Genomic DNA, 12,001 nt, shown 5'->3' with positions numbered 1-12,001 from the left:
TTGGAAACAATGGCTGGGATCCCAGACAGACGCTCTGGCAAGAAGACTGAGCCTATAAATATCAGATGTAGTGTGTCATACAAAACCAAATAGCAGTTTTGAAGCATCATGATGTTTGTTTGTTTTTTCTAAGCAGATCCAGCAGTTGATCTTGGGCTACTTTCATAGCATCTCAAACAAAATTCTTTTATTTGGCATTTCCGAGTGTTACATCACTGAATTATAGGTTATAATTCAGTGATGTAACATCCCAGTGACAGAATGCTATGTAAAATTTGCAGCGAGGTACATTCATGTATATATATCATTCCAATATACATAGATGTGTGTGCAAGAGATAAATACAGAGATTGGCCATTTGCCATTGTTATTAGGAGGAAAGGCATGCACACTGAGAGTTTTAACAAATTACAAATGCCAGGGAGAAAATAATATGGCTGTGTTTGAAAAGATCATGCTATTTACTTGACAGGTTCTGCCAGGGCAGAGTTACAGCTGTGGCCCTGCTTTGCAGATCATTTAAACAGGCTTTTCTTTATGTCACTGACACTTTAGTCACATCCACAGAGCTTTGCCATCAGTAAATAATAATTATTATGTGTGAGAAGATAGCCTATGAGCAGCTCCCATGTTAATAACACCACAAATAAATCAATAGAAACACACACATTTATTAAATGGCTTCTGTTTATTTTTCCAATTGATTAGCATCATGAGACATGTTAAATAGAAAAGAATTATAATTTAAAAAATTATGAACAGTGATGTCTGTGTGTATAAAAATTAGGATTGTCTTTTTATTTATTTTTTAAAATTTATCTTTATTGTTGAAAGTATTACAGGTATCTCCTTTGTTTTCCCCATTGAGGACTGTCCTTTTAATGTGTTTTTTTGATTCTCTCTTTTTTAATCTTTATATATTCTCTGTAGTTGAACATTTCTCATTCCTTATGTCTTGTTACCTTTGTATCCATCTACCTAAGGAAACATGGGGTGGTGTAGAGTCAGATACTCTGGTTTTGAGCAGCACTACTTCCTGGCTGTGTCTGTTGAAGTCTCTGAGATTCACTTTCTTCATTTGCAATAATTCCTACCTCCCCAACAGTTTTGTGCAGCTGAAAGGGAATCATGAACATAAAGGTAAGCTACGTAAACTGTGAAACATCATACCAAAGTCATATCCAAAGGTCCATCTCTCCCAGGTTAGTCTCTAATGGAGACTGTGAACTATCGAGTAACTAACCATGGAAATAAATCATGGTAGGGCTCAGGGGAAACATGTATTACTTAAAACTCTCTTCGATTTTTCCTTATTTTAGTTTTTATGGAGCATGATGAGGGCTTCTGATCATGTTTGTTCCAGTGAAAATTCCTGTGGTTGTTACTGTAGCTGTTGTTCTAGTGATACCAGAAATGTTAGAAGCACATCCCAGGCAACCAAGAGAAGGGGAGAACATATGTAGGTGTGGCTGGAACGTAATAAACATTATCGGATTCATACATATGAATGTGCCCAACATCCCCATCTTATGTTAGTCTTTGGAAATTTAAGAGAGAAATGGCTTGGCATTTGCCTCGAGGCTTTGTTTATCTGCTCTGATCCGGCACTGTGCACTACAGGAGTAGGGGGCACAGCAAAACCCAGATTGAATTTCGGAAGCCTTCCCAAAGGTCGCATAAGGCATAAATAGGGGGTCTTGTGGCAAAACGATAACCTATTTTGTAGTAGGTGAGTAGAATTTCAAATTGCTTTGTTTATAACAAGTTAGTTGGGATTTTCTTTCTTTCTTTTGTACTTAAGTAAAAGGAACACTGATCCTTTAAAAGCTTTTGGGAGGGGCACAAGTTTTTATTTAACCGTCTGTCACTGAGGTGGGAGACTGGTTCAGAATTGAATGGTACGGCGTTATTGTATGCTTTCATAGGTGTCTGTCAGAAGTTTTCAAGCCTGAAAACTCCGAGGTGAGAAGTATCATTCCCGAGTGGCAAGCAGTGAGCCCCACAAAAGGCCAACATAGGGCAAAGTATAGGCAATGTATAGAGATGGAGGGGAGAAGGGCGGAGGCTGGAGGGAGAATGGCTCCTTTCCTACTCATGGGTGGATTTTCACTTGGTGTTAAACTTCTGTGTTGACCAAAACACTTCTTTAACTCAGTAAGAAGAAGCCTGTGATTTTTAGGAAAAAGAAATGTTTCAAATTCTGAGTACACAGACCTGTATTGAACAATGCATTAGTGCTGTTTGGTTTGGGTATTTTTGTATATATTATACTGGTTTGGATTATAATAATTCCTCCCATTTGTATAAGATTTTGCAGTTTTTAAAGCACTTTATGCTCTTAATCCTCACAATAAACATGGATAGAAGGGTACAGATGGCTCCTGACTCACAATAGGTTCACTTTAGACCACCGCTATTATGACCTTTATTACTGTAAATAGACTCTCCTCAGTATTGGCCAAATATCGCCATTGTGACTGCCTAGGTTACAAGATAGCTGAAGCTGCTCTTATATTGATTGGTGCTAGGAGTAAAATAGAAAAACTTTTGATTTTATGAATGCAGGTATAGATGAAGCAATCCATATGCATCTGAACTAGTCAACGCTCTTGCAAACACATTGTCCATTTATATTGAAAAATAGCTACCCCAAGACATCAAAGGAAGAAGTTTTTATTGCAAGTAAAAGCTCATTGGGTTGCTTTTAGAATACAGTTGGCAACACATTAACTGTTAAGGGCATAATCAAATAATTTGCCCACAAAGTCTGCTAAAGATGAAGGATACTATGTATTGTGCATATTTAATGATGATAAAATCCGCAGCAGAGATGAGGAGATGCAGGCGGAGGAGAAAAGGAAGAGAGCATAGCAATAAGAAAAACTTTAACTTTCAAAATAATTTCTACCCACTGGATCTGCAATGATAGTTTTTAGGCAGATGGCTTTAATTTTGATCACAGTTTGAAGGTCCTTAGAGCAATGAAACATTTACTTGTGTCAGGGAGATTTATCAGAAAAATATCTTTAGTTAGAACCTCTTTGCACTGGTATTTTAAGAAGTCTCAGCCAGTTGATAAAAGAAGAATTCTCCAAGATGATTATTTAAAACATTGACATTTTCTTCACAAGCTTAGCTCATTGGAAAAACATGTATTTGTCTTTTCACAATTGATTTTGGTATTTTACAGTATAAAATGGGTCTTCCAGAACACTTTCTTCATTTATAACCTTATGGACAATAAAGGTTTAATTTATGCAAGCTCAATTTGTGAACAATATCTAGGAATAAATTATATTATAAATACCTATTATATTAGGCCCAGTTTATAAATGAGAAACAGACCACAAAGCGGTAAATTACTTGCTGACTTTCCCAAAAAAGGCAGATGGGGGTCACATAAAGCCAGATTGCTAGGCTGACATTTAATGATGCTTCCCTTTATCTCCCTTACCTGAGCAACACATGTTTTTCACAGACCATCAAGCAGATACACACGTAACATCTGAAGGACTCCAATCTTAATATCATGGCAGCATCAAGTAAATTTGCTGATGGGCATATTATATTACCAACAGTTAAATTCAATTAAAATTTATCAGATAAAAACAATTTAATGCAAAAGAAGAAGGCAGTTATCTACCGATAATCATCTTTGAAATAGACAAGTAACCATGTTATTGTTTCAATGGAAAACATGCCCTCCTTCAAACTGAATCTAGTCTATCTACCTGGAATTACCCTTGCCTTTCTTTTTCAGAAATTCGTTATTTTCATTGTTCCACGCTCTCTCCTACCTACCTTCAACCTCTTTCTCTGCCTAGCTGCTTATTATGAGCCTAGACAGTCTAACAGGCTCACGTCTCTTTCGTCTTAAAGCCAAACATCCTAAAAGAGTTCCCCATATTAACTCTCTTCATATTCTCACTTCCCCCCAAACTCAAATACTTATAACCTAGGTTCAGCCTCAACATGCTTTTAGAATTGTTTTCTCACCGAGTCACAGATGACCTCTATTTGCTGAATCTGGTGGTTACTTCTCTATACTTTTTTTGACTTCTCAGTAGCATTTAATACTTCTGACCACTCTCTGTTTCTTGAATCTTCCCCTTCCCTGGGTTTTCACGGCTGCAAACCCTCTTGGTCCTTCTCCTGTCTCTGGTCTCCTGTTTCTCAGTCTTCTTGTTTCTTCCTCTGCCTGTGCCTACAGCTCCTCAAGTTTCCTTCATGGACCCCCTTCTGTTCTCATTGAATGATTCTCAGTTTGGATTTCCCTCCCTCAGGCAGAGCTTTAAAATAAAGGATTAGATGCATGAAGTTTATTTTGGGAAGATAATCCAGGAAGCAGGAGTGATGGAGCAGGAATACTAAGATACAGAAGGAGGGGAAGACAGTAATGGATGTATTACTGAGCTGGTAATCATTGTGGATATAGACTGGTATTCACTGTCTATGTGACACAGAATTGCCTCTCTAAAGCAGGCTGGAGAACGTCCAGCCCTCAGGCCATATAAGGCCCAGGAAATCATTTGATCAGGCACTGCCAAGGCATTAGGGGTGAGTTAATTAAACATTGGACCAAATATAGCAGGCTAATTTTTAAGTTGATAATTTTGTAAAGCCCTTGAATGCTATTATAAATATCCAAATGGCCCTTGGCAGAAAAAAGGCTCCCCACTCCTGCTCTAAAGGAAGGGAGTATGGAGCATTATCCACCAGCTCCCATTGGTTGAAGATTGCCTCCAGGAAATGGTAATTTGGGGCACGTCTGGCCTGTACCTTTGCCAGTTTTAATGAACTTCCCCAGGTGTGGAGAAAGTTGTGAGGCAGAAAAGTAGAAGTAGGATGCTGTCAGAATACAGGAACCTGCTCCCCACAGCTGCATGGAAATGACAGATGAGCCAACAAGGCAGAAAGTAGGGCACAAAAAGCACTGCTCCACAACGTTCTAAACTGAGCTGACTCCCCAATGGCTGACCCACTTTCTGTATCCCTTTCTGAGAGACGGGCTCCACCATCCTCTCAGGAGCCAAAACCAGTGAGCAGCTTGCTGATACTCTTTTTTCCCCCCATAACATCCTATATATTTTTTAAATTCATCTGATTTTTGTTTATCCACATCCTCACTGTCTTGGTTTATCTATTTGTGAGCTCTCACTTGGTTTCCTGCAACAACCTCCTAATTTATTTTCTTGCCCTATTTATATGTTGCCCTTATTGCAGCCAGAATAATCTTTTAAAACATTCATTGGATTATGTTACTCTCATACTCAAAACTTCTCAATGGCTTTCCCGTCATCTCTAAAAAAATCAATAAAAACATATTTTTTAAAAATTGACTGGGGCCCTTATATATTTTTTTTTTAAATTGACTGGGGAGAGAGAGCATGTAGACAAAGGAGAGAGGAAGACCCAGGAAAGAAGCCTTGAGAACAACTCTTAACCCTCAGGGAGAGGCAGAGGGACTTTCATTCCTGGCAATATGACAGACTAGATATCCTGAACAATCCTCTCACTGAAAGCAACTTAAACTAGTTGACAAAGTTGAAACGCATTTTATGGTGGCAACAAAAATAAGGAATACTTTGCTGGGCCAGTGTGACTCAGTGGTTGAGTGCTGACCTATGAACCCGGAGGTCACAGTTCAATTCCTAGTCAGAGCAAATGCTTGGGTAACAGGCTCAGTCCCCAGTGTGGGGTGTGCAGGAGGCAGCTGATCAATGAGTCTCTCTCATCATTGACATTTCTATCTCTCTCCCTTTCCCTTCCTCTCTGAAATAAATAAAAATATATTTTTTTAAAAAAGGAATACTTATTAGAGGCCAGGACTCAATGCAAAGGGGAACCCAGGAAATAAGCAAAACCTGAGAGGAGAGGCTTTTGCCTTGAGGGCATTTGTCAAATGAGTGAATGTCTTCAAAGTGAGAAGTGGATTCCTCTGCCTCTGCTTAAAGCTGGGTCCCCAAAAGACTACCCCCTTTTTATAAGGATGAATTACAAGTAAACCTACCATTTTTCCTCCACCTCCAGAAAATTGCAAGGAAAATTGTCTGCCTTGGGAACTGACTCTAAATGGAGGGAGAGAAGAAATATGCCCCCTGAGAATTTGCACATAATTGGCATTCATACAGGCTTGCAGCCCCAATTCACACCACACCCGGCAGTCCAAAAACACTCAAGTCAAGCATTAAGGGTTAAGTAAACCTTTATGTGTAGTTCCTGGGCGCCTAGCAGAAACAAATGCAAATCTGTCCTGGAGGTACCATCTTCAACACAGACCTCAGAGTTTTCATCAATAAACACTAAAGAAATACGAGGTCATGGTCAAAATCACAAAATAGAAAAGGAAATAATATACCATAAGCAAGGGCCAGCAGAAGCAACAAACAACAGAATCAGATCACAAAACATTAGCTGTTAAAATTACTAGACATAGGCCTTAGCTTGTTTGGCTCAAGGATAGAGTATCAGCCTGCTGACTGAGGGGTCCCGGGTTCAATTCCAGCCAAGGGCACATGCCTGGGTTGCAGGCTCGATCCCCAGTGGGGGACGTGCAGGAGGCAGCCAATCAATGATTCTCTCTCATCATTGACGTTTCTCTCTCCCCCTCTCCTTTCCTCTCTAAAATCAATAAAAAATATATTTTAAAAAAATTACTAGACATAGAATATAAACTAAGTATGTTAAATATATGTTAAGAAATAAGAGAACAACAAAAAAAAGAAATAAGAGAATAGATTGACAATATGCATAAACCATGACCCAGCATTTTTGAAAAAGACTCGAAAGAACCACTAGAAGTTTAAAATATAAATTCAAAATTAAAAACACAATGGTGGATTTTCATTTTATTTCATTTTCAGAGAGGAAAGGAGAGAGAGAGATAGAAACATCAATGATGAGAGAAAATCATTGATTGGCTGCCTCCTGCTGCCCTATTGGGGATTGAGCCTGAAACCGGCATATGCCCTTGACCAGAATCTAATTCAGGACCTTTCAGTCCTTAGGCTGATGCTCTATCCATTGAGCTAAACCAGCTAGGACACAATGGGTGGATTGATAGCAGAATAATCACAGCTGGAGAACAGATTAGGAAAGAGAGATCTAAAAAAATTTTCTTTTACGTAATGTATCCCAAAGATGTGGAAAATATGAAAGAGAGATTATAAATTATGGAGATATTGTAAGAAATATAACAACACCTAATTGGAATTCCAGGAAGACAGTAGAGGCCAGAAGGAATAAAAGCAATAATTGATGACATAATGGCTGAGAATTCCCAAGAAATGACAAACTATAGATTCAAAAAGCCCAACAATTCCAATATTGTTAAGTAAAAGGAGATTTGCACTTAGAAACATTCTCATTATATGCTGAGGTATAAAACAAATATCAAATAATATGATAAAGAAAAAATTTAAAAGCAGCCAGAGAAAGAAAATACATTACTTTCATCAGGACAACGATTAGATTTCATATCAACTATGGAAGTCAGAAAAAATTTAAAATCTTCAGTATGCTGAAAGAAAATTTCTGTTGACCTAAATTTGTATTTTTTTAAATATATTTTTATTGATTTTTTACAGAGAGGAGGGGAGAGGGATAGAGAGTTAGAAACATTGATGAGAGAGAAACATCGATCAGCTGCCTCCTGCACACGCCCTACTGGAGATGTGCCCACAACCAAGGTACATGCCCTTCACCGGAATCGAACCTGGGACCTTTCAGTCCACAGGCCGACGCTCTATCCACTGTGCCAAACCGGTTACAGCCTAAATTTGTATATTTTAAGAACATGAAAAAATCAGACATCTTCAAACAAGCAAACAAAAACAGAATTTGCCACCACCAATAGACCCTCACTAAAGGAAATTCTAAAGCTCTCTAGGTAGGAAGAAAGTGAACACATGGGAGGTTAGAGATGAATAAAGAATGAAGAGTAAGAAAAGGGCTAAATATGTGGCTAATTGCAAATAAATATTGGCTAAAAACAACATGATAGTATTCTCTTAAGAGGTTAAAAAAACTAGCTAGAAATGAAATACATAGCCTTCTATAATAATAAAAGCATACTATGCTAATTAGACCAGATGTCCTCCCAGACGTCCCTCCGGATGACCTTCCAGACGAAGCCAGGGCTGCAAGGGAAGCCCAGGTCCCGGGTTTCAGAGGGAAGCTGGTGCCTGCAGCCGGGGGAAGGAAGGCCTACTCTTGCATGAATTTCGTGCATCTAGTCTATATATAACATGTAAGTTGGGAGGGGAATAATCAGAGTTAAATGTTCTGTTCTTTTTATTGTTTGGGAGAATGGTAAAGATATTAAGTATCCAAGTTAAAATTTTTAGCATAACCATCTTAAGGGTGTGTAGCTTTCATAACCATCTTAAGGGTGTGTGGCTTTTTAACTGAAAAGGAAAAAGTGGAAAACAAAAAATAATCAATACAACAGTAGATGAAAACAGAGAAAAAAAGAAATATTGAAGGTTCAAACATATTGAAAGCACAAAATAGGATGGTAGAAATACAAATATATCAGGAATTAGAATTAGCAAAAATAGACTAAGTGCCCAACTAATAAGGCAAAAATTTACAGATGTTGTGTGTGTGTGCATACATATATATTCTGTTTTGAAGAATTCAGCTATATTCTGTTTAAGTCACATTTAAAACATAAGGATTCAGAAAAATTGAGAATAAGAGTGTGAAAAAATTTATACCATGCAGACACTAATCAAAAGAAAGTTGGTATTGCTATATTAGTACCGGACAAAATAGTCCTTAAGACAGAAAGCTTTAAAAAGAATCATTTCATAGGGATAAAAGATTTAGTTCTCTGGGAAGAGGTAAGAGTTCTCTAAACTTATAACTAGTTAGATCAAGCTGGCAAAATCAGTAGGGAGACAGAAGATCAGAACAACACAATTAATAAGCTGGCTTTAATTGAATAAGTAGATAGAACACTGCACCTAACAACTACCGAATACACATTCGTTTCAACCAACATGAAGTATTTTTTGAAAATTAACCACATGCTGAGCTATAAATCAAATATCAACAATTTTCAAAAAACTGAAATCAATAACAAAAGGATGACTAGAAAAAGACTATATATAGAAAATTAATGTACCCTTTACTAAATAACCTGTGGCTCAAAAAAAAATTATGATGGAAATTAGAAAATATTTAGAATATGTGAAACAAAAATACTATAATCAAGAAATATTCAATGCAAATAAAGCAACAACTAGTGAGAAATTTCATCCTTAGATACTTTTATTAGGAAAGATGGAAGGCTAGCAATTAATAAGCTAAGAAGTTAAAGAAATAATGAAATAAAGAATAAAAAGTGGGACTAATAAAGATAACAGCAGCAATCAATGAAGTAGAAAAAATACAAAAGAGGATTAAAAAGACCTATAATTCTTTCTTTGAAAAGCCTTTTGCAGATCAATATTAGAGCAAAGAGATTGTAACTACAGTTGATGCTGACAATTAAATGGTTAATAAGGAGAATTACAAATAACTTGAAGACTGTGAACTGGAAAATATAGAGAAATGGATAAATTCCTACAAAAATATAACTTAACAAAACTTCTTTAAGGAGAAAAAGAAAATAATTCCAAAAAATTAAAGAAAAGAAATCAGTTGTTTAAAATTATCTCACAAGGTAAAAATTAAGACCAGACCATTTTTTGTTGTGTTTATTTTACTTTAAATTGTTTTATTGCAATAATTTTCAATAATGCAAAAATGTAGGTCTTCCTCTTCTGTGCTTACTGCTATTGCAATGTCCACCATAGTCTCTACAATTCATTTATTTGCCTGTTTCTGACACTAAAGCTAGATTATAAGCTCTTGAGCAAGAAACTGAATTGAACATCTTCTAAGTGCTTCATAGACTCTACTACCTATTAAGAAAATGACCAATTTGCCTCATCTGCTTCAGCAAAGAATAAATTTTTATAGTACAATTATGTTGAGTTAACCGAGTCAACAATGTGCTAAACATAAGCAAAATTAGATGTAGCCTCTTTCCAATGGCCATAGCTCCTAAATTTAACCATTATTACATATATTCTTTTCCTCAATTTTTTTTAATGATATAGCCATTGAAAGAAAAGAATACATGTTTATTGTACTTTTATCTAATTGAGATTGTTCTGTGCTTCCCCATCATATAGTCATTAAGATACTCAGCATTTTATTCATACTTCAAGTTTTTCCCACAGCAAAATAAACAACATTTGTAAACATGAAAGTGTTTCTATTTTCTCCCAAGAAATCTAGGGGAAATGATCTCTTGCTGGTTTTAAGGCTGAGGCTTCCACTGGTACATTAAGTGTCCGTGGCCCTCTGATAATAGTGTATGCCATGGCCTTGCCCAGTGTATTGTGTGAGCCCTTGACTAGACTTTCTTCTCAACTACTTCAAACTGTACCTCATCTGCCCAAGAGACATTTCATTGTGTGGTTTCCTATGGACAAATGTCTTTCTTGCACTTTTCTCAATGCCGCTCTGTCTGAAGCAAGTTGGTACCTTTTGGCAGAAAACACTATTCATGGGGAAAACTTCCTAATGAAAAGAATCCCAGACTTCAGTGCTGAGTGCTAGCAGCATAAGGAAAAGCACAACTGCGTGAGGATTAGAACTTTATATGTGGTTCTGACTTCAGGCTCCAACCAAAGCAAAGGTGGCATCCAGGCAAATCCTCTTATGCTTTAACCTGCTCTGAACCACCCCTCAGATGTCAAGGTTCATGGTACAATGTGTTTAATCTATTCCCTGAAGTACTTTGAGCCTCTAAATCTTTGAAAGAGTATTTTACTCTTTCATTCCAGGTTTGAAAAAGCATCATCAGGAAAGCTGAAATAGGGTTACTTGATAGTCTCATGTTAGATTCCTTATTTCTCTAGATAAGCACCTTCTCCTACTGGGCACTTCTTAGAAGATTTTAAAAACAAAAGGCTCAGGTGATATGAATGTTTCTGCCTATGTGCAGTAGGATTGGTTGGATCAATAGTTTTCAAACTAAGTTCTGAGCGTCCTCATGGGTTCCTTGGAAATCCCTCAGGATCAAGAGGGATGAATAAATGAGTATCCTTACCCAAGTTCCAATATGAGCAGCCTGTTTTTTGTCCATTTTATATAAACTGGGCTCTAACACATATTCACTTGAAGAGAAGAAGGGGTTTCAGTGCTTAAAAATTGTTTTTTTTTAAATAAACAGAACTAGAATACTTTTTTCTTTATTCAGTAGTTAGCATACACTGCGTGTCATTAAAGTAGGGTTAGAACCCTGATATTGCTGCTAGTTCAAAGCAGTGACACCTTTATTATTTATTCTACAAATATTGAACTTTTCCTATGTACTAGTCACTGTGCTAAGTGCTAGGATACAATATAGGCTTGGTACCTGCCCTCATAGACTGCGTGGTCTAGTGGAAAGATAGTTAAATAGGTAATTACCATGCATTGTAATAACTAGTTGTGTGTGGTGAGGGAAGGAAGTCAAGAAAGACTTCTGAGTCTTAGGAAAGTAGGAGTGTTCAGGAAATGGGACTAATATATGGAAAAGCCTGTGGGTGGGAGAGACCATGGATCTCTTGAAGAACTGGGAAAAAAGGAAGTATTAAGTCTGGAGTGTAGAGTGCAAATTAGAGGAGCCTTGAAAGCTATCTAATGGAGAATATACTTTAATTTAAGAGCCATGGGCAAAACCATCACATTGCTGTTTTTAAAAGCTCACTCTGGCTGTAGGGTGGAGAATGGAATGAAGAGGAGCAGAGAGGAGAACTGGAGGAGAAGACTGTTAAGAGTGTTCCAAGTGAGAGCTCCCTTGGGTTAAGTGAGCAGAGTGCAGATGGAAGGGTGTGGCCAGATTCCAGAGATAATACGGATTTAGATTCTAGTTCTATGATGACTGATGGAATGGGTGTTGGGTACGCAAGAGAGGGTGTCAAGGATGCTGTTCAGTTTTCTGGCTCAGGCAACTGAGTGGATA

The sequence above is a fragment of the Myotis davidii genome, unplaced genomic scaffold (genome assembly GCF_000327345.1).
Source record: "Myotis davidii unplaced genomic scaffold, ASM32734v1 scaffold6, whole genome shotgun sequence".
Lineage (NCBI taxonomy): Eukaryota > Metazoa > Chordata > Mammalia > Chiroptera > Vespertilionidae > Myotis > Myotis davidii.
This window is presented reverse-complemented; position numbering follows the sequence as displayed.